Raw genomic sequence first — 20106 nt, 5'->3', positions numbered from 1 at the left:
CTGCAGGTGGGAAGTCTAGGCAGGGTTGGTGCCTCCTGGGGATGGGAAGGAGAATCTGCTTCAGGGCTCCCCCTGGCATCTGGGGGTTTGCTGCCATCTTTGGTGGTCTTTGACTTGTAGAAGCATCATCCCAATCTCGACCTTCGTCTTCACATGGCACTCTCCCAGCGTGTGTGTCTGTGTCCAAGTTTCTCCTATGGGAGTAGCACCCACCTGACTCCAGCCTGACTGCACCCTAACTAATCACATCTGTGATGACCCTATTTCCAAATAAGGTCACATTCTCAGGGACTGGGGGTCAGGATTTCCACACATTTTGTGGGGACACACGCAACTGTGACAATGGCAACGGTGTAAGCCCGTCTGCTCCTGTTCGTGGATCTGGGGCAGTAGTCGCCGGGGTCCAGCAGCAGCAGGACGAGCTTGGCCATGACCCTAGCCCGGGGCTGACGTTTCCTTTTTTTTTACATCTTTATTGGAGTATAATTGCTTTACAATGGTGGGTTAGTTTCTGCTGTATAACAAAGTGAATCAGTTATACATATACATATGTTCCCATATCTCTTCCCTCTTGCATCTCCCTCCCTCCCACCCTCCCTGTCCCACCCCTCTAGGTGGTCACAAAGCACCGAGCTGATCTCCCTGTGCTATGCGGCTGCTTCCCACTCGCTATCTATTTTACGTTTGGTAGTGTGTATATGTCCATGCCACTCTCTCGCTTTGTCTCTGTGTAGCACCCCTGCCTGCTCCGCGCTTCCAGCCTAGAAGGAGTAGCAGCTCCCTGATCTCTAGGTCACATCCCCTCCCCTTTTCTCGGTTCCCACACCTTTGTCATGAGCTTCTTGAATTAATTTCCTCTTTGCTTGAAATATTTAATGAGGTTTCTCTTCCCTGACTGGCCAGTGATTGACACGTACACCATGCAACAGTTACAGGTTACAGACACAATGTTCACAAAGCAACGGGAATAGATCTAAAGCACAGAGCTGAGGAAGGGGTGTGTGTGTGGGGCTGTGTGTGTGTGTTGATTCTAAATGCAATGGACCAAGAAAAATTAGACAATCTTAAAGAGGAAAAACAAAACCAGAGGATTTATACTACCAGACTCCAAGATTTATTATGATGCCACAGCAATTAAGGCAGCGTGGTAATTGCCAAGGATAGACAAATAGATCAATGGGGCAGAACAGAGAATCCAGACACAGACTTACACACATAGTGTCAACTTGATTTTTCACAAAGATGAAAGCCTAGTGCAGTGGGAAGTAAGGATGATCTTTTCAATAAAAGGTGTTGGGGTAATTGGATATCCATACAGGAAAAAGTGAATTTTGATCACTACTTCTTGCCATACACAAATGCCAGTTCCAGAAGGGTTGTATCAATAGATATACATTTTCAAAGCAAAACAAAAAGTTTCTAGAAAAGAATATAGAAGAATATCTTCATGGTCTTGGGGTACACAAATATCTTGACACAAAAATCACTAACCATAAAAGAAACGGTGATAAATTGGACTACGTTAAATTTTTAAAAAAATATTCATTTATTTATTTTGGCTGTGCTGGGTCTTAGTTGCAGTACACGGACTCTTAGTTGTGGCGTGCGGGCTTCCTAGTTGCAGCATGCACGTGGGATCTAGTTCCCCGACCAGAGATCGAACACGGGCCCCCTGCATTGGGAGTGCAGAGTCTTACCCACTAGACCACCAGAGAAGTCCCAAATTGGACTACATTAAATTTAAGAATATCTGTTGAACAAAAGACACAAAGCAAACCACAGAATGGAAGAAGAAATTTGCCATACGTATGTTTAACCTAAGACTTGAATTTAGAATACATGAAGAACTCCTTCAAATAAATAAGACAGACAACCCAATAGAAAAATTTGAACACTTTACAAAAGAGCATATCCACATGTGTAATAAACCTATAAGTGCACTCAACTTTGTTAGTCACAGGGAAATATAAATGAAAACCACAGTGAGATACTGCTACACACCCGTGAGAATGGCTGAGGTTAAAAAGCCGACAATTCCAAGTGCAGAAATGATGTGGAGCAATTGCAACTCTCCTGAATTGCTGGTGGGAGTTTCTGGCAACATAAGTCTAGCTGGATATAAACACCCACTATGAGGCAGCAAGACGACTCCTGGGTATACATTCAACAACTATGCATACCCAAGTTCACCAAAACACGTGTGCAGGAATGCTCACAGCAGCAGTATTCATGATAGCCCAGGACTGGAAGTGATCCAGTGTTCACCAACAGGTGAACAGGTAAGTTGTGTCTTCATACGATGGAACACTCCACAGAATGAGAACCAGTGAACTACAGCTGCATGCGACAATGTGGATGATGGCATTCAAGTTCAAAAACGGGCCACACTGATCTGTCCTATTAGGGATAAGGAGAGCATTCGTCACCCTCGGAAAGGGGCACAAGGGGAGTTCTGGGGGTTCTGGTTAAGGTTTTATTTCTTGATCTGGTGAGTGGTTCTGGTGAGGGACCCTAGGCTGGCGACCTGGGATGCTGGCCTGGGGAGGGTGCAGGCACTAATTCCTATTTCCTAGAGGGTGGGCCCCCGAAAGGAGGGCAGAGAGCAGGGAGGCAGCACCTCCCTTGAGGAATTCTAGCCATGAGTTTGGCATTCTTGGGGGGGGCTGTGCAAAATGCAGGTGTGCTGGCGGCCGTCCTGGCTCGTCCCGTCTTGGAGACTGAAGGACACCCATGACCTTTGTGGCGGAAGGTGGCATCCTGGTCCAGGACATGTCTCCACAGCTCTCTGCCCACCAGGACACACAGCTTGAGCTTCAGGTCCTCATCACTCAACACAGAAACTTCTTAGTCTTTGCTCATGTGTGGAGTTCAACCCTGGGTACCCAGGGTAGGGCTGGTTCCCACGAGGCCTCTTTGCCAAGAGGCCCAGGAAGATGCAGTTCCTCTTGGTGGGAAGATGCACTTTGCATTTGGGCCCCAAGGGGAAAGAGAGCCCCTCGCTGTGTGGGAAGAGGCCAGGGCCCTTTCGGTGCACAGATAATGATCCCCCAGAGACACCACAAGTCAGGGAGACAAGGAACCACACGGGAAGAGAGGAGAGAAGAGAACAGAGACCCAGACTGGCCAGCAGGACATTTCCATGTAGTCCTATGAGCTGGGGAACAATTTCGTGCCGGACAGTACATGTGTATATAATCAAAACCTCTGTTAAATTCTCTAAGAAGTCATCTATTTCTGAGCAACCTGGGATAACTTACTTATTTTCTTTGAGCTTTGGTTTCCTCATCTGTCAGAGGAAGGTTGTAAGACCTCTCCACCTCCCTCAAGTGTTACTGGGAAAGTTCTCTGGGGGAAAAAAAGAACAGCCAATGCAAAGACACGATTTTCCTTATCTATATATGAGCACTTCCGAATGTGTTCTGTGACATGTGGGCGTCTCCATATATTAATAGGTCTTGATAATTAAAAAAAAAAGGTTTCCTTGGTTAATTAAATTCATGAAACGTTAGGTTAAGCAAAGTTAATCACGTTTCCTTATTGCAGCACATTTCAGGGCCTTTAAAATGTTAATATGCATTGTAAATTGCCAGGAGAGAGATATTCTATGTAGTATATCTCAGATATATTTATCGGTGTGTGTGTGTGCACGCATGAGCACGTGCATGAGTGTGCATGCACACGTGTGGGTGTTACATCTCATGGGATTAGTTCAGAGAAATCTTGTGGTGAAGAAACCTGTTCTGGGACTTCCCTGGTGGCGCAGTGGTTAAGACTCCATGCTCCCAATGCAGGAGGCCCGGGTTTGATCCCTGGTCAGGGAACGAGATCCAACATGCGTGCTGCAACTAAGAGTTTGTATGCCACAACTAAGGACCCCACGTGCCGCAACTAAGACCTGGCACAGTCAAATAAATAATAAAATAAATAATTTTTTTTTGTTAAAAAAGAGAATGCAGTTCTGAGGTGAATACCAGTATTTCTTTCCCAGTGCAAATTTCCCAGTGCAAACTGAATAGGATAAAACCCTCATTTCGGGACCGTGCACTGGTCTGTTCTGACAGTAACTGCACACACGCTGCCCAGGTGATGAGGAAGGCTGTGGCTCACAAAGCATCAGAGGCATGGCTGCTTTGAGGATGCTTTAGCTCAGAGGGCTTGGGGGTGGGGTAGTACTTCTTTTGCTTAAACCCTGCTTAGCTTAGAGCAACATTGCAACACGAGGCCAAAAGTGATAGAGACTCCTCGGCTTGTGGCTTTAGACTTGTGGCTTGAACGTGCAAATGAGAGGCAGGTCTGTTTTGGTGAGTTTTGGGGTTTGTTTTTGTTTTTGGTGAGTTTTGATCAGTCAGTTTACTTTTTCTAGAATGTGATTTTAAAATGCTTTTATAGAAAACATTTAAATTATTTAAATTCCTGCAAGGAAAAGAGTGTGGTATTGAGACTCTGAAACACTCCAGCTCTTTTTTGTTTTATATTATTAGTTTTTTTGAAGTATAGTTGATTTACAATGTTGTGTTAATTATTGCTGTACAGTAAAATGATTCAGTTGTATATATATATATATGCATGCTTTTTAAAAATATTTTTTCTATTACAGTTTATCATAGGATATTGAATAGAGTTCTCTGTGCTATACAGGAGGACCTTGCTGTTTATCCATTCTATATATAGAAGCTTACATCTGCTGACCCCAGCCTCCCACTCAATCCCTCCCCCAACGCCCTTTCCCTTGGCAACCACCATTCTGCTCTCTATGTCCATGATTCTGTTTCTCTTTCATAGATAAGTTCATTTGTGTCATATTTTTTATTCCACATATGTGATATCTTATGGTATTTTTCTCTTTCTGACTTACTTCAACTGAGAATGATAATCTCTAGTTGCATCCATGTTGCTGCAAATGGCATTATTTCATTCTTTTTTATGGCTGAGTAGTGTTCCATTGTATATATGTACCACATCTTTATCCATTCGTCTGTCGATGGACACTTAGGTTGTTTCCATGTCTTGGCTATTGTAAAACACTCCAGCTCTTAACTCTTTTCTTAAAAACTTAATTAATTAATTAAATTTTTTTTGGCTGTGTTGGGTCTTCATTGCTGTGCATGGGCTTTCTCTAGTTGCAGCGAGTGGGGGCTGCTCTTCATTGTGGTGCGCGAGCTTCTCATTGCGGTGGCTTCTCTTGTTGCGGAGCACGGGCTCTAGGTGCACGGGCTTCAGTAGTTGTGGCTCGTGGGCTCTAGAGCGCAGGCTCAGTAGTTGTGGCACATGGGCTTAGTTGCTCCGCGGCACGCGGACCAGGGCTCGAACACGTGTCCCCTGCATTGGCAGGCGGATTCTTAACCAGTGCACCACCAGGGAAGTCCTCCAGCTCTTAACTATTTCCTGGAGAAACAGTTGCTCTTCTAACGTGCATTTCGATCACGGGAGGTTTCCTGGGTGCGTGCCCGTCTACTACCCTGTGTGAGAGCAGAGCAGACTGGGATGGTCACCCCGTTGGGTTGTTGGGGAAACTCACATTTTCATTTAGAGCATTTGGAGGTGCAGCTCTGCGTTCTTTCTTGGCACCATTCGGTCTGCTGCTTCATCTGAAGGAGTGAAGCCTTTCATCTAATTTTGTCACCAATACTAAATGGCCTTTCTATATTTTGACACACTGAATCACCATGTCCGAATGTGTTCCATTATTTATGACGGTTCATGTTCGGGCGTGATGAATCATGGTAGTTTTTTGAGCCCCTGCCTCCCAGAGAGGGGCCCTGCTCCCTCTACTGCTCACCCTTCTTTGAAGCTGGACCCCTGGGCATGGGGTTGCAGTGGGGGGCTGGCACTGCCCACCAGGAGCCCTGCAAGGGGTGGAAATGCAGATGAAAGGGAAGTTCTGGAATCTCCCAGGCCTGCAAGCAGGCAAATCCCTACACAGCAGACAAATGATCGAATGGCGACACAATTCTGCAGGAAAACGGAGCGTCCCTCTGCTCGGGTCTCCATGGCAGCTGGGACCAAGAGTCAATCAGCATGCTCTGCTCTGAGCCCGGTGACGCCGAGAGACGGGTGCGCCAGAAGGAAGAGCCCAGCTGCAGCCACGTATCTGGCCTGTGACCGCCCAGTTCCACCCCGGGGCCCAGAGCCGTGATGCGACTCTCCGGGAAGGTTTGACCTTCACACAACTCAACCCCAGTCCCCTCAACTTTCGGCCCCGTGGTGCTGGGGCAGCTTCCCCAGGAATCCTAGGTTCCTTACACGTCCACAGCCTCCATCTGGCGACCTGGAGAGTCCACGAGGCAGGCCGAGGGCCCAGCAGTCTCTGAGTCTCTCTGGGCCTTGGCTGGACACTGACTGGGTCTGAGAAAAGCTCATCAAATGCCTGACCATCCCATGAAATGCCCCTCGCGCTCTGGCCCTTCTTCTTGTTTTTTTTTTTTTGCGGTACGCGGGCCTCTCACTGTTGTGGCCTCTCCCGTTGCGGAGCACAGGCTCCGGACGCGCAGGCCCAGCGGCCATGGCTCACGGGCCCAGCCGCTCTGCGGCATGTGGGATCCTCCCGGACCGGGGCACGAACCCGTGTCCCCTGCATCGGCAGGCGGACCCTCAACCACTGCGCCACCAGGGAAGTCCTGGCCCTTCTTTTAATTTGCTTTTAGTTCCTTCCACATCCTCCCCCAGGAAGCCCCTCGGAGCGCTAGGCTGGGGCAAGGCTCTCCCTGTCCCCTCTGCTCCCCTGTCCCATCAGACCCCAAATTATCCTTTCCTGTCATCAGCAGTCTGGGTTTGCCTCCCCGGCTAGACTGGGAGCTCGCTAGGGGGACCGTCTCTTACTTTCACCCACCCTGTGCCTCAGGCCCTAACAAGTCAGCCCCGTGCCTTCCAGGTCTGAAGCCGGGCACCCACGTCAGCATGGTTCTTCCAGATCCGGCTTCTCTCCCCTGGGAGTGCCACCCCCTGCCAGGGTGAGGCGACAGGACCCTGCAGTGCAGGAGGAGGCCGTCCTGATGGGAAGGGTGGCTCTGGCTGTGTGGCCTGGAGCCGGCTGTACCTGCCGTGCTGGCCCCTCTGTGCGGGATCCCAGCCCCGCCTGCTGGCCCCAGGCAGCCTCTCCTTCAGCAACGCTTCTCCGAGGACCCGGGCCTCATGGCAACTTGCAAGATGGTCACACTGAGGAGCGCCGGCACTGGGCGCGGCCTTGGACATCCGCCTGCCATCACCCCAGCGGCTCCTACTTAGGAGGTGAGCCTTGCTGAGCACTGACCCTCTTCCGTAAGGGTGTTGGGGGCCGAGGCATCTCCCAGAACGACCCCTCAGGGGTGCTGCACAGCCACCATGTACTTGGCCTTCGTGCCCAGCAACTCATGTAATCCTTGCACAAATGCGGTGAAATGGGTGTTGTCTTCCTGTTTCCAGAAGAGGAAATTGAGGCACAGAGACGTTTAGGACCCAGCATCCCAGAGCCAGTGGGTGGCAAAGCTGGGGTTCGAACCCACCTCCATCTGTCTCCTGCTTGACGCACATGTCCGCTGCAGCAGAAGCTATTTGTGGATAATCTCTCTGATGAGATCTCACGGAAGCCTAGGAGAGGGGTACACTTACTGTCTCTGTTTCATAGGTGAGGAAATTGAAACTCTGAGAGGCCAAGTGACTCGTTTAAGGTCACGCAGCTGAGAAGTAATGTGGATAGGACCCCATCCCAGTCCGTCTGGCTGGGACTCTGGCCATGCTCCCTGTACTTCCAGCCAGCCAAGGGGCCTATAGGCATTGTCGTCAGGGCACCAGCCTTTAGAAGGCCCGAGCTCCAGCCTTTGGAAGGGCTTAGTACCACGTGATGAGTTGAATTTTCCTTCAGAGGGAGCCTGTCTTCACCGCAAGGAGCCAAGCCTCTCCTCGAGGAACCTTGAGCACAGCCTCCTGCTTCCCTGTGGCAGGGCTGAGGCCACGCTGGGTCAGGTGTGGGCTTCAGCGGAGGACAGTTATTGGGCCTCTGAGCTGTTTGTGCTGATTTTCCTATTAAGCCATTGTTCACATCAGGGTGAGGCAGCCGGGCTTGGGATAATTACTGGTTTTGCAGATCAGCAGAGTACAAAGGAAGGTCTGCTGTTGGTAAACAGTTTGGCAATTTGAAGAGCAAATTGTGGCTTGTATGAGCCGGGGGAATGCCAGGCTGCTCCTCTGGAAACGCCGGGGAAGGAAGCCAGTGTCTGGAGTCAGAGGCGGGGGCCGGTGGGGAAGAGGCGGCGGCGGCAGAGCTGGACTCAGCATGGACCCTCACTGCCGCAAATGGCCACCCCCGTGGCAGGCGCCCCACTGGGTGTGGAGGGGTCTTGCCCCAGGATTTTGGTCCAACAGAAGAAAGGCATGTAGGCAGGTCTTAAAACAGTGAAATACCATCTCACACCCTCTAGGATGGCTATCATCAAACAAGGGAAAATAATGAGCATTGGCCAGGATGTGGAGAAACCAGAACCTTTGTGCTGATGGGAATGTAAACGGGTGCAGCTGCTGTGGAAAAGAGTAGGGTGGGTCCTCAAAAAGTTAAATATAGAGCTAGCATAGGATCCAACCCTTCCACTTCTGAATACATACCTCGAAGAAATGAAAGCAGAGACTGGGATGGATATTCGTACACCTGTGTTCATAGCAGCATCATTCACAATAGCCAAAAGGTAGAAGCAACCCCAATGTCCATCAGTGGATGAAGGGGTAAACATGGAATATTATTCAGTCATAAAAAGGAAGGAAATCCTGATGCTTGCTACAACTTGGATGAACCTCGAGGACATCATGCTAAGTGAAATAGCCAGTTACGAAAACACAAATACTGTATGATTCTACTTCTGTGGGGAACCTAGAGTAGTCGTCTTCAATAGAGACAGAAAGTAGAAAGGAGGTTGCCAGGGGCCAGAGTGAGGGGAAGATGGGGAGTTGTTTAATGTGAGAATTTCTGTTTGGGAAGATAAAATCCTGGAAATAGGGGTTTCCCTGGTGGCACAGTGGTTAAGAACCTGCCTGCCAGTGCAGGGGACGTGGGTTTGAGCCCTGGTCCGGGAGGATCCCACGTGCCGCGGAGCAACTAAGCGCGTGCGCCACGACTACTGAGCCTGTGCTCTAGAGCCCGCGAGCCACAACTACTGAGCTGGCGAACCATAACTACTGAGCTGGCGAGCCTAGAGCCCGTGCTCCGCAACAAGAGAAGCCACCGCAATGAGAAGCCCGTGCACCGCAACAAGAGTAGCCCCCACTCGCCGTAACTAGAGAAAGCCCGTGCGCAGCAACGAACACCCGATGTGGCTAAAAATAACTAAAATAAATAAATTTATTTAAAAAAAATTCTGGAAATAGATGGTGGTGATGGTACAACAATGTGAATGCACTTAATGCCACTGAAATGGGCACTTAAAAATCTGGAAATAGTCAGTTTTATGTTAGATATATTTTAGCACACACGCACAAATACAGCAGTGCTCGGGTGGGGATCTGAGAGCACAGACCTGCTGGGGAAACACAGCAGCTAGGCAGTAGCCCATTTCCCCCGAAGCCACATGGGGGGTGGGAGCAGGGGACCACAGGTCCTAGTAGCAAATTTGGCAGTGAGGACAGATTAATTCATTAATAATCCAGCAAGCATTGACGGCACCTGATCTCGCATTTGCTGCCTGTGAGACCCAGGACACGGCCCTCTCTGGGCGACCCCAGACCCCAGGAGACGGTGCAGGCAAGGAGGCACCAGGCCGTGCGGTCCAGCGGGCTCTGCCTGCCGTTGGGGCCACGGTGGGGCTCTCTGCGGGGTATTTGTGCCTTTCCCATTAGGCCCCCATTAATAGCGCAGTAATTTCAGGTTTGGCTGAGAAGAATGCACTCCATCAGCCGGCGTCTGTCATTTCCAGTAATGACTGTGTTCTGCTCTTGCTGCGAGGTGCCCTGAAGCACTTATTTTCGTGAACTCAAGAACAGCTGCCGGCCGGCTGTGTTGGTTTTGTTCCGGGGGTCGCGGCTCAGGCCTTTTCCCACAGGAATTTAACAGTCAGCTCGGGGTGAATCGGGGCCCGTCGTGCGTTCTGTCTCCGGAGACACTGGCTTCGCTGGCAGGTCAGAGGCTGGCTGGCTGTCACCTGTGGCCTCCCTCTGAGGGGGGCCCCGTTAATCAGGACGATGACATCGAAGATGGTGATGACCGCTTTCAGGGGCACAGCTCTTTACAGCTTATGCCACACGTTCCCAGTCAATAACTCAATTTCATCTTCATAGCCACACAGGAATGTCCTGATTTTCCACGTGAGGCTCAGAGAGGGTCAAGAAACCCATCACCCAGCTGGTCACCAGTACAGACCACACCCCTACCCCGATGCGACTGGTTCCGGGGCGGAGATCACCCCACCCGCGGCTGTGGGGTTTAGAGACTTTGCGCCTCAGTGATGCGCCTTTCACCCTCCATAAAATGGCGGGACACAGACAGGCACGACGAGGGGAGCTAGAGATACGGTGGATGGGACGGGACGGGTGCTGCGAACCGTGAAGGGCCCTGAGTATGGGAGAAAGGTCAGGGTGGCGTGGGTCGCTCCCTCCACCTCTGCCTCAGGACAGATCCGCGTGCTGGGAATCGTCTCAGGGAAATGCGGCTCGGGGCCCAGGAGTACAGCAGTGGTGGGTCAATTCTCATCGGCTCTAAAGGGATGAAAACAAATGACTCCTCCTGAGACACAGTCAAGCAAGTTTCCAGTAGGAGCCGGTGTCACAGGGGTGGCTGAGCGGAGCCAGCGCTGGTGACACAGATGGAGGCTCTTGGGGAAGAGGCCGGATGGAGAGCGTTGACAAGCTGGCCGAGGGTCGACTGGCCGCCAGCCCGGCCTGCACCATCCTCCAGGGCTGGGGTCAGCAGAGCTGATGACCTTGTCTTCACAAACCAGGGAGACCTGGAGAGGTTTCACACGTTCCCTCGGCTTCCAGGAATTGGGTTGAGTACAAGCAAAGCCACTGCATTGACTCATGCCCGACACAGATCCCGTGCTGGGGCGAGGAGAGGGGAGAGCTGCTAAAAGCGTCCTGGCTCGACCGTACCAGAACCCGCTCTTCTTCGGGGACCGGTCCCTCACCCACTCGAAGTCCTTATGTCCTGTTCCTGTTCCGAGCGGACCCCATTCCCCCTGGCCCTGAGGTGTTCCAGAAGTGGGCACGGAAGCAGGTCTGGCCACCGAGAGCCTCTGCTTCCTGGGTCAGGATGGCAGGGACCCAATGTGGGGCTGGCGGGACCGAGGCCAGTCTCTCCCTTGGGGTGGCTGAGGTGCTGAGTGAAGGGCTGGCAATACCTTTGCCATCACAAAGAACGGAAGCAGCTGCCAGGAGAGCCGTTGACAGAGGAAGACCAACCTAAACATGCCACTCATCTGAGCCCCTGATCCCCTGAGTCTGAATCCCAAGGCCCCCCTGCCCCCCGCCCTTCCTGAGCCGATAAATTCCCTTTTCTGCTGTAACCAGATGCCGCTGGGCTCCTGTTGTTAGCAACCAAAAGTGCTCCAACTAAAAATACACTAGGTATTTTAACTTCTTTAAACCTTGTTCTAAATTATGTATTGCCCTTTTAAATATAATCATTAGTGGTTGGTAATAATTTACCTTCAGGTCTTTTAATAAAATGTTCTGCTCCATAGAAAACCCTAATTGAGTGGAGAAGCATTTAATAAAGGTGGCCTTGCTGTGGCATGCCCCGGGGAGGCCTAGCTGGTGGAGAAGAAGGCTTTGCCAGCCCCTCTTGTAGTCATCACAATGCCCGGGGGGAAATAAAGCACCCTTGGGTGGCCAACCTCACAAGGCTGGTGATGGCAAAGTACCAAGGATGATGGAAGCCCGTGCAGGGGGCTGTAGGGTAGGGGGTCCTGGTCCAGCAGGGAGGAAGGAATGGGCTCAGCTCTGTGTCTCAAGCTCTCCCCTGGGTCAGGTACCATGCTGGGCCCCTTAGATTCACTGGGTATTTTCATGCTCAACAGCTAGACTGCAAGTAGATGTTATTGTCCTTGTCTAGCTACCGAGAACCAGAAGGTCGGACCCCATTGATGTCTTCAGCTAGTCAGTGGCCAAGTAGGAACTTGAGCCCCAACTGTCTACCCCCTTTCATGGACACCGTCATCTCCTCTGATCTTCATGAAGTCCTTCAGCTGCTGAGTGGAGGTGACCTCAGTCCATTGAGGAAGACGTGGTCACCAGCTGCCCGCTGCCTGTTCCTGCTGTGACCAGCCCAGAGCCCTGGTGGCACCTTTCTCAGCTGGCCCTTGAATTGGGAAATGATGTGTCCCAGCTGCAGTGCTGGGGAGCCGGAAGCTCAGGCATCCTCTCAGAGGTTGGAGGTCGTCACCCCAAGAAATACTCAAGTGTTCATTAATCAGAGGTGGGAGGTTGTGATCCCAAGAGATACCCAAGTGTTCATTAAGCAGACGCCCATGCACCTGGCTGCCAGGCGCGTGGTCGGGCTGTAAGGACTGAATTTAAGGCTAGTTTGCACCCCAAGCAAACGCGCCAAGGGGCACAGGGCACGTGTCGGGGAGACGGAGGCCCCTCCCCGGGGAAATGGGGCCAGGACGACATCTCTCTACAGCTTTGCGGTCAGAGAGCTCTCGCGGCATCAGCGGGTGCTGTGAGAAGTGCAGCAGCTCAGGCCCCACCCCAGACCTGCTGAACCGGAATCTGCATTTTAACCAGTTCTGCACATTTGAGCGGCCACGCGCTGGAGACGAGGGGAGAATCAGTGCAGTTCCCCGTTTACAACTGTGCCGTAAACTTTGGACGTCCTGGGTAATGGGGAGGGGCAGCTATTGATAGTGATCTTTGAGGCCCCTCCGAGGTGGGTAGAGGCAGGGAATGTTATCCTCACTTTACAGATGAGCCCACTGAGGCCCAGAGAGGACAGGTGACAGTCTGAGGTCCCAGGCCGGGCTCTGGGCACCACACACCCGGAGGCAGGTGTGGCAGCTGGTAAATGGCCGAGTGAGATGCTCACCCAGGCCTGTCTGATGTTCCAAGACGCCTTCTCGGTGCGTTTCCTTCCCCAGACCCTGTTTGAGGGATTCTGAAGGCCTTGAGAGTAGGTCAAGAGTGAGTGAAGGGTCAGAGCAAGGAGGGGTAGCTGGGTCTGAGAGGGGCTGTGCTGGGCTTTGAAAACATCTGGGACCAGGGACTTCCCTGGCGGTCCAGTGGTTAGGACTCTGCACTTCTACTGCCAGGGACGCGGGTTTGATCGCTTGTCGGGGGACTGCGATCCTGCACTCCTTGCGGCGGTGGCCAAAAAAATAAAGAAGAAAACAGAAAACCAGGCACAGCCTCCCAGGGCTCTGGACGCCGGCTGACAGCATCCTGGGGTGGGGCTGGGGGGCAGCCAGGCTGACGCCGAGTTGCCGGAAGCCAGCAGGGGGATGAAGAAGCCATGACTGAGGCCCCCTCAGCTCCCTCCTTCCTCCTTCCTTTCTCCCCCCTCTTTCCTTCCTTCTACGAACACTTTCTCTGCATTCCCTGTGCTAAGCTCTGTGCCCACGTCTGACCTCAGACCCTTCTGGATGCCACCGGGGAGACAGACAGTGTGTCACCATCGCAGGTTCTGGGCTGGGGGGAGAGAGCAGGGGCTCTGGTCCAGGGGGGAGCTCTGACCCCAGGCCAGGTGAGGTGCAGGCTCAGGCCACACGAGTCACACGGTAAGTCGGACCTCAGCTTTGTCTGACTCAGCAAAGAGGGAAGCACACGCATGATGACTAGACAAGTGGTGTCCAAAATCCAGAATGTGGTCTGAATTAAAAGATAATTTCCCTTAGGGACTTCCCTGGTGGTGCAGTGGTCGAGAATCCGTCTGCCAATGCAGGGGACACGGGTTCGAGCCCTGGTCCGGGAAGATCCCATAGGCCGCGGAGCAACTAAGCCCATGTGCCACAACTCCTGAGCCTGCGCTCTAGAGCCCGCGAGCCACAACTACTGAGCCCGTGAGCCACAACTACTGAGTCTGCATGCTGCAACTACTGGAGCTCCCCGCCTAGAGCCTGTGCTCCACAACAAGAGAAGCCACCACAGTGAGAAGCCCGAGCACCGCAACAAAGAGCAGCCCCCGCTCGCAGCAACTAGAGAAAGCCCGCGCGCAGCAACGAGGACCCAATGCAGCCAAAAAGAAAGAAAGAAAGAAAGAAAGACGAAAAAACGTAATTTCCCTTAGCTTTGAATTTCCAAAGTGGATGCCCACCGAGCTGTGAGTCTTTCCCCGTGTCGGGGCTGTGGCCACACCTACCCCATCAGGGCCACTCAGTTTTCAGAACTCTGGGGGAGGGTTCACCACCCCCCTCCCTACGCTGCACCCAGAGAGGTTAAGTAACTTGGGCAAAGCTTAAAGGATGGAGTCCAGATTGGTCAGATTCATGCGCAGCCTTCCTGACCCCAAAGCTTGGCCCCCGCCCCCGGGCGGTGTTAGGGGCCCGCGGTCTCTCAGTTCTCTCACTGTGAGTGCCTTCCCTCAAAGGAGCGGGAGTGAAGGAGGACGCCTGGAATCTTCCATGGCTCCTCCTGAGATGCCCTGGGGGCCTGTCCGACTTCATTGCATTGTGTCTTCTTCTCTCTCTGTACTACATTAAGAGGTTGCTTTTTGTTTTTAAGTCAATTTTCTGTTTGAAGCCTAAGTGTCTGAACATGGCATAACGTGGCAGGCCCGGTCCCCAGGAGCTTGATCCACCTCTCCTGCGCCCCTCGCCTCTCCCTGCGGTTGCCGGCCGCTGTTTTGTTCCAAGGCCAAACCCCCCTTGTCCGCAGCCCAGCCGTCTTGCCGGGAGGCCCCGGGCTGAGGCCGCAGCCCCCCACTCCCATCGCCACCGCTCCACTCCAGGTGAGGATGGCCGGTACCCAATCAGGTTTGCCAGACCCTGGGTCACCCCCTAGGCATCCCCCCCATGAAGGTCAGGGGGCTGCTGCTGAGTCCGGCCCCACGGCCTCATCTGTGCCTCTGGAATATATAGCTGGGTGATGTTCAGTATGGCCCTGCATTTTGCAGGCCTCCGGTACAACATTTCAGCTGTGACCCAGAAACTTCTGAAATATTAAAATCTCATCTGCTCCTGAGCTTCTCCAGGGCTGCAGAGTCCACTGACTTCCTGCGGTTTCACGGGTCGATTTTGGACCGCGGCTGTTCACCTCCCTTTACAGAGTGAGTGGGGCTGTGTGCAGGTGCCCCTCTCGGACTCCATCACCTGCCCTCAGCCCTTGGCTACTGCCCCATCCCCTCTGCCCAGTGGGGACTCGCGGGGCCCTCCCCTGAGGCAGCTCACTGCTACTGGGCCACCTTGCCTGGCAGACAGTTCTGGAGCAGCAGTGACCCCCACGGCAGCACAGCTCTGACCCCGACCTTCATCAGTGGGATCTGGCCCCTAGAGGGCTCACACCCCAGTGTCCTCTTTTGCCCAAAGCCCTCTGACTCGGGGTTTCTGCCAGCATTCTACAAGTCACTCAACAAGGTATTCCAGTAAGAAATTTACTGCTCCGTAAGAAATCACCCCAAAACGCAGTGGCCCAAAGCACCACCAATCATTTTATTATCTCTCGTGGTTTCTATGTGTTAGGAATTTGGGAAGAGTCCAGCTGAAAGGCTCTCATGTGGCTTCAGTCAGACATGCCGAGGGGCTGAAGGCCTTCGGGGCTGACCAGGCATCTCTTTTCTTGAAGCCCCAGGGTCCCTCCACACAGGTGAGTTTGGGCTTCCTTACAACATGGCGGCCTCATGGTAGACCAGCAGCTTATTGGTGGCTAAGGCTTCCAGAGCACATATTCCAACAAGCCAAGTGGAAACTGGTGAAAGAGATGCTTGGAGGGATTTGGGACGAGACAGGCATACTCTGTGGAAGGTGAGCTTGAGCACAAGATGACTCTCCAGATCCCCCTCCTGCGACAGCCATCATTGGTGCCTCTGCTGGGGAAATAATGGTGTGTGTCTTGTCCTGGCCCTCTGCCTCTCTCTCTCTTTTCTTAATGCCAGGCCTCTGGATCGCTCTTCAATTCTTTCACCATGGACTCTTTCTTTTCTTTTTTCTTTTTCAGATGGGCAGGAGTAGCCCCTATCTTTACTTCTAGCGCATTAGCTTAGTTTTACCTGTTTTTCAAACTTAAGTGGAATCACATGGTGTGTATTCTTTCTACGTGTTCATCTCCTCTGTCTGGACTCTCACCTGCATGCGTTTGCAGGATTCCTCTACTTCGTTGCACGTGGCTGCAGTTTACTCTGTCTCATCTCTGTAGCGTATTTCGTTGTATGCTTGATTGTACTGCTGTTTATTCATCCATTCTTCTGTTCTATTTCTGAGGGGCATTTGGGTCATTTCACTTCTTCAATACAAATAGTGCTGCTAAGAACATCCCAGTGCATATTTTTGGTACACAAATGTACATATGTCTTGTACATAGGAGCTAACTGGGGCATAGGTAGGCATATATTTCAGAAGGCTCTTGCAGGATCCATAAAGATGAATCATCTGGTTCTGGGGCCACGCTGGAAGCCCCAGCAGGTGTGAGAGCAGGCAGTGCACCACTGGGCCACACCCCAAGACCACCCTTCACCTCGACCCCGAGACCCTTCGGAGAAAGCCCAGCTATTCTACACCTGGCTTGGGCGGCCTCTGGGTAAACAGGGCTGTCTGCCGCCCAGGACCCTGGTGACTACTGTTTCAGTGGGTGAACTAGCCCACCAAGGTGATGGGGGAATTGAGATTTTGATTACAGATTAATAACAAAAGTTGTTACAATGAAAACAGAAGCCACAGGAGAGCAGGCCCGGGATGCCTGAGCCTTTGTCCTCTGAGTCTGCCCAGTGAACCCAACCTTGTGAACTTTCAGTAAGGGGAGGGGTTCTCCCTTCCTGGGCCCAATCTGAGCTCCCAGAAGGCTCTGGGGCTGTAGCCTGGGGTCTCTGTAGATTAGCCAGTGGTTTCTACATACTGGAATCATCTGTGGGGCTTCAAGGATACTGATGTCTGGGTCTCACCTCAGAGGTTGGGGTTTAATTGGTCTGGGGTGATACCTGGGCTTGGAATTTTAAAAATATCCCCAGGTGTGTCAGTCAGGGTCAATGGGAGAAGCAGAACCACCTATGCATGTGGTATGCATGTGTGCATATAGGTAGGGGTAGTAGATATGCAGTATGTATGCCTGTGTGTAAGAAGCACGTGGGGGGCTATGTAGGTAGTATGTGTGCATGTGGTGGGCGTGCATGTGTGTGCATGTATACGAAGAGATTCATCGTAAGGATTTGACCTTGTGCAACTCTGGAAGCTGGTTAAGCAGTCTCTGTAAGGCTCTTATCTTCACCTGATGATGCTGGAGTCCCCAGGACAAAAAGGTGGGAGGGAAGTGGGATGTCAGGCAGAGAGAACACGAATAAGCTGGAACCCTGGAACACAAGCTGGAGTTCATGAGGATGGACTGAAGCACACTTCAGTCCTTGTTGCCTCTGACCTTGGGGTGTGGGTGTCCCCCAGGAGCTGGGCCCTCGTCACAGAGTTAAGCACACACACCTGTTTTCTTAATTTCCTCTTTGGACTGTACACTGTTTGTGTATAGAAACACACTGTTTTATGTGTTGATTTTGTGTCCTGCTACTTTGCTGAATTTGTTTAAATCGTCCTAACAGTTTTTTGTGAAATATTTAGAGTTTTATACATATAAGATCATATCATCAAACAGAGATAATTTTACTTCTTCCTTTCCATTTTAGAGGCCTTTTCTTTCTTTTTTTTTTTGCCTAGTCTCTCTGTATAGAACTTCTAGTACTATATTTAATAGAAGTGGTAAAAGTTCCTTGCTCTGTTCCTGACCTTACAGGAAAAGCTTTCCATCTTCCACTATTGAGCACAGTGTTTGCTGTGGATTTTCCATATATGGCTTTTATTATGCTGAAGTAGTTTTCTTCTATTCCTAGTTTATTAAGCATTTTTATCATGAAACTTCTATTGCTGGTTTACTGAGCGTTTACTGAGTGTTGAATTTTGTCAAATGTTTTTTCTGCATCAGTTGAGATGGTCACATGTCTTTTTTCCCTTCATTCTGTTAATGTGAGATGTCACATTGATGGATTTTTGTACGTTGAACAATCCTTGCATTCTAGGATAAATCCCACTTGTGGTCCTTTTAATATACTGCTCAATTCTGTTTTCTGGTATTTTGTGGAGGATTTTTGCATCAGTGTTCATAAGGGATATCTTTTCTTGTATTGTTTTTGTCTGACTTTGGTGTTTTTGTCTGGCTTTGGTGTCAGGGCAATGCTGGCCACAGTGTTCCCTCCTCTTCAATTTTTGAGGAAAGTTCGAGAAAGATTGGTGTTCTCTAAGTATTTGATAGAATTCACCAGGGAAGCCATCAGGTCCAGGGCTTTTTTGGTTGGATCTTAAATTTTTAATTACTGATTCAATCTCCTTGCTACTTATAGATCTATTCGTATTTTCTTTGTCACTCAATCTTAGTAGGTTTTGTGTTTCTAGAAATTTGTACATCTTGTCCAGGCTATCCAATTTGTATACCTTTGTTCATAGTATTCTCTCATAATCGTTTTTATTTCTGTAGAATTTAGTAGTAATATTCCATTTTTATTTCTGATTTTAGTAATTTCAGACTTCTCTTTCTCACTCTCTTTTTTTTTTAAATCAATCTAGCTAAAGGTTTGTCAATTTTATTGATATTTACAAAGAATCACCTTTTGATTTCATTGTTTTTCCCTATTTTTTTCTATTCTCTGCTTATCTCTGCTCTAATCTTTATTATTTCTTCCTTTTGCTAGCTTTGGGTTTAGTTTGTTCTTCTTTTTTCTAGTTCCTTAAGTTGTAAATTCAGGTTGTTGATTTGAGATCTTTCTTCTTCTTTACAGTAAGTGTTTATAGCTACAAATATCTCCCTTAGCACTGTTTTCACTGTGTTCTATAGGTTTTGATATGTTGTGTTTTTGTTTTCATTTGTCTCTAAGTATTTTCTAATTGCCTTTATGATTTCTTGTTTGACTCATTAGTTGTTTAAGACTGTGTGTGTGTTATTTAATTTCCACAAATTCGTGAATTTTCCAGTTTTCTTTGTGTTTTTGACTTCTAACTTCATCCTCTTGTGGTCAGAGAAGATACTTTGTACAATATTTATCTTTTAAAATCTACTGAGACTTAATACGTGGCCTGGCCTATGGTCTATCCTGGAGAATGTCCCGTATGCCCTTGAGAAGAATGTGTGTTCTACTGTTGTTGGGTACAGTGCTTTATATATGTCTGTTAGACCTATCTGGTTTATTTGATTGTTCAAGTCCCCTGTTTCCTTACTTATGTTCTGTATGGTTTTTCTATTCTTTATCAAGAGTAGGATATTGAAGTCTCCAACTATCACTGTAGGATGAATGTATCTTTGGGGGAGACATAATTCAACCCATAACACCCCCCCCACAATGTATCCACATCAACATCCTTAAAACCTGCAAGTGTTACCTGACATGGTGAAAGAGACTTTGCAGGTGTGATTAAATTAAGGAGGGGAGGACTATCTTGGATTATCCAGGTGGGTCCAAAGTAATATCTTACAGAAAAGAGAGGGCAGGAGGGTCAGAGCCAGAGACAGAGATGTGAGGACAGAAGCAGAGGTCAGAGTGATGCAGGGGTGTAAGCCAAGATCAGGACAAACACTGGAAGCTGGAGGCCAGGAAGTGGACTTTTCCTTGGAGCCCCCAGGAGGGGCACAGCCTGCCAGCCGACTTCAGATTCCCACCTTCCAGAGCCCTCACGGAATAAACGTGTGTTGTCTTAAGCCACTCTGTCGGTGGTCATTGGTCACAGCAGCCTGTGGAATCTGATACAGTGCCCAGGCACCAGGGAGGTCTCAGGGCTGGAGGAGCCAGAGCCTGGGGTCGCCCTATGTTCTTGACCCCGAATTCCAGACTGCGAGGACTTCTCTGTGTGACCTTGAGCAAGCCACCCCCTCTCCTCTACCCCTCAGTCATCCTGCCGGTAAGTGAGGGAGTTGACCCACATCCAGCGTTTTGAGGTTCTGGAATTCCCACCCATGATACCCCCCTCCCAGCCAGGTAGGACCCACAGAGAGGCACCCATTTCTCACTACATCAAGGGAAGACATTTAAAA

Source organism: Pseudorca crassidens, chromosome 14, assembly GCF_039906515.1.
Source record: "Pseudorca crassidens isolate mPseCra1 chromosome 14, mPseCra1.hap1, whole genome shotgun sequence".
In the NCBI taxonomy this organism is placed as follows: Eukaryota; Metazoa; Chordata; class Mammalia; order Artiodactyla; family Delphinidae; genus Pseudorca; species Pseudorca crassidens.
This window is presented reverse-complemented; position numbering follows the sequence as displayed.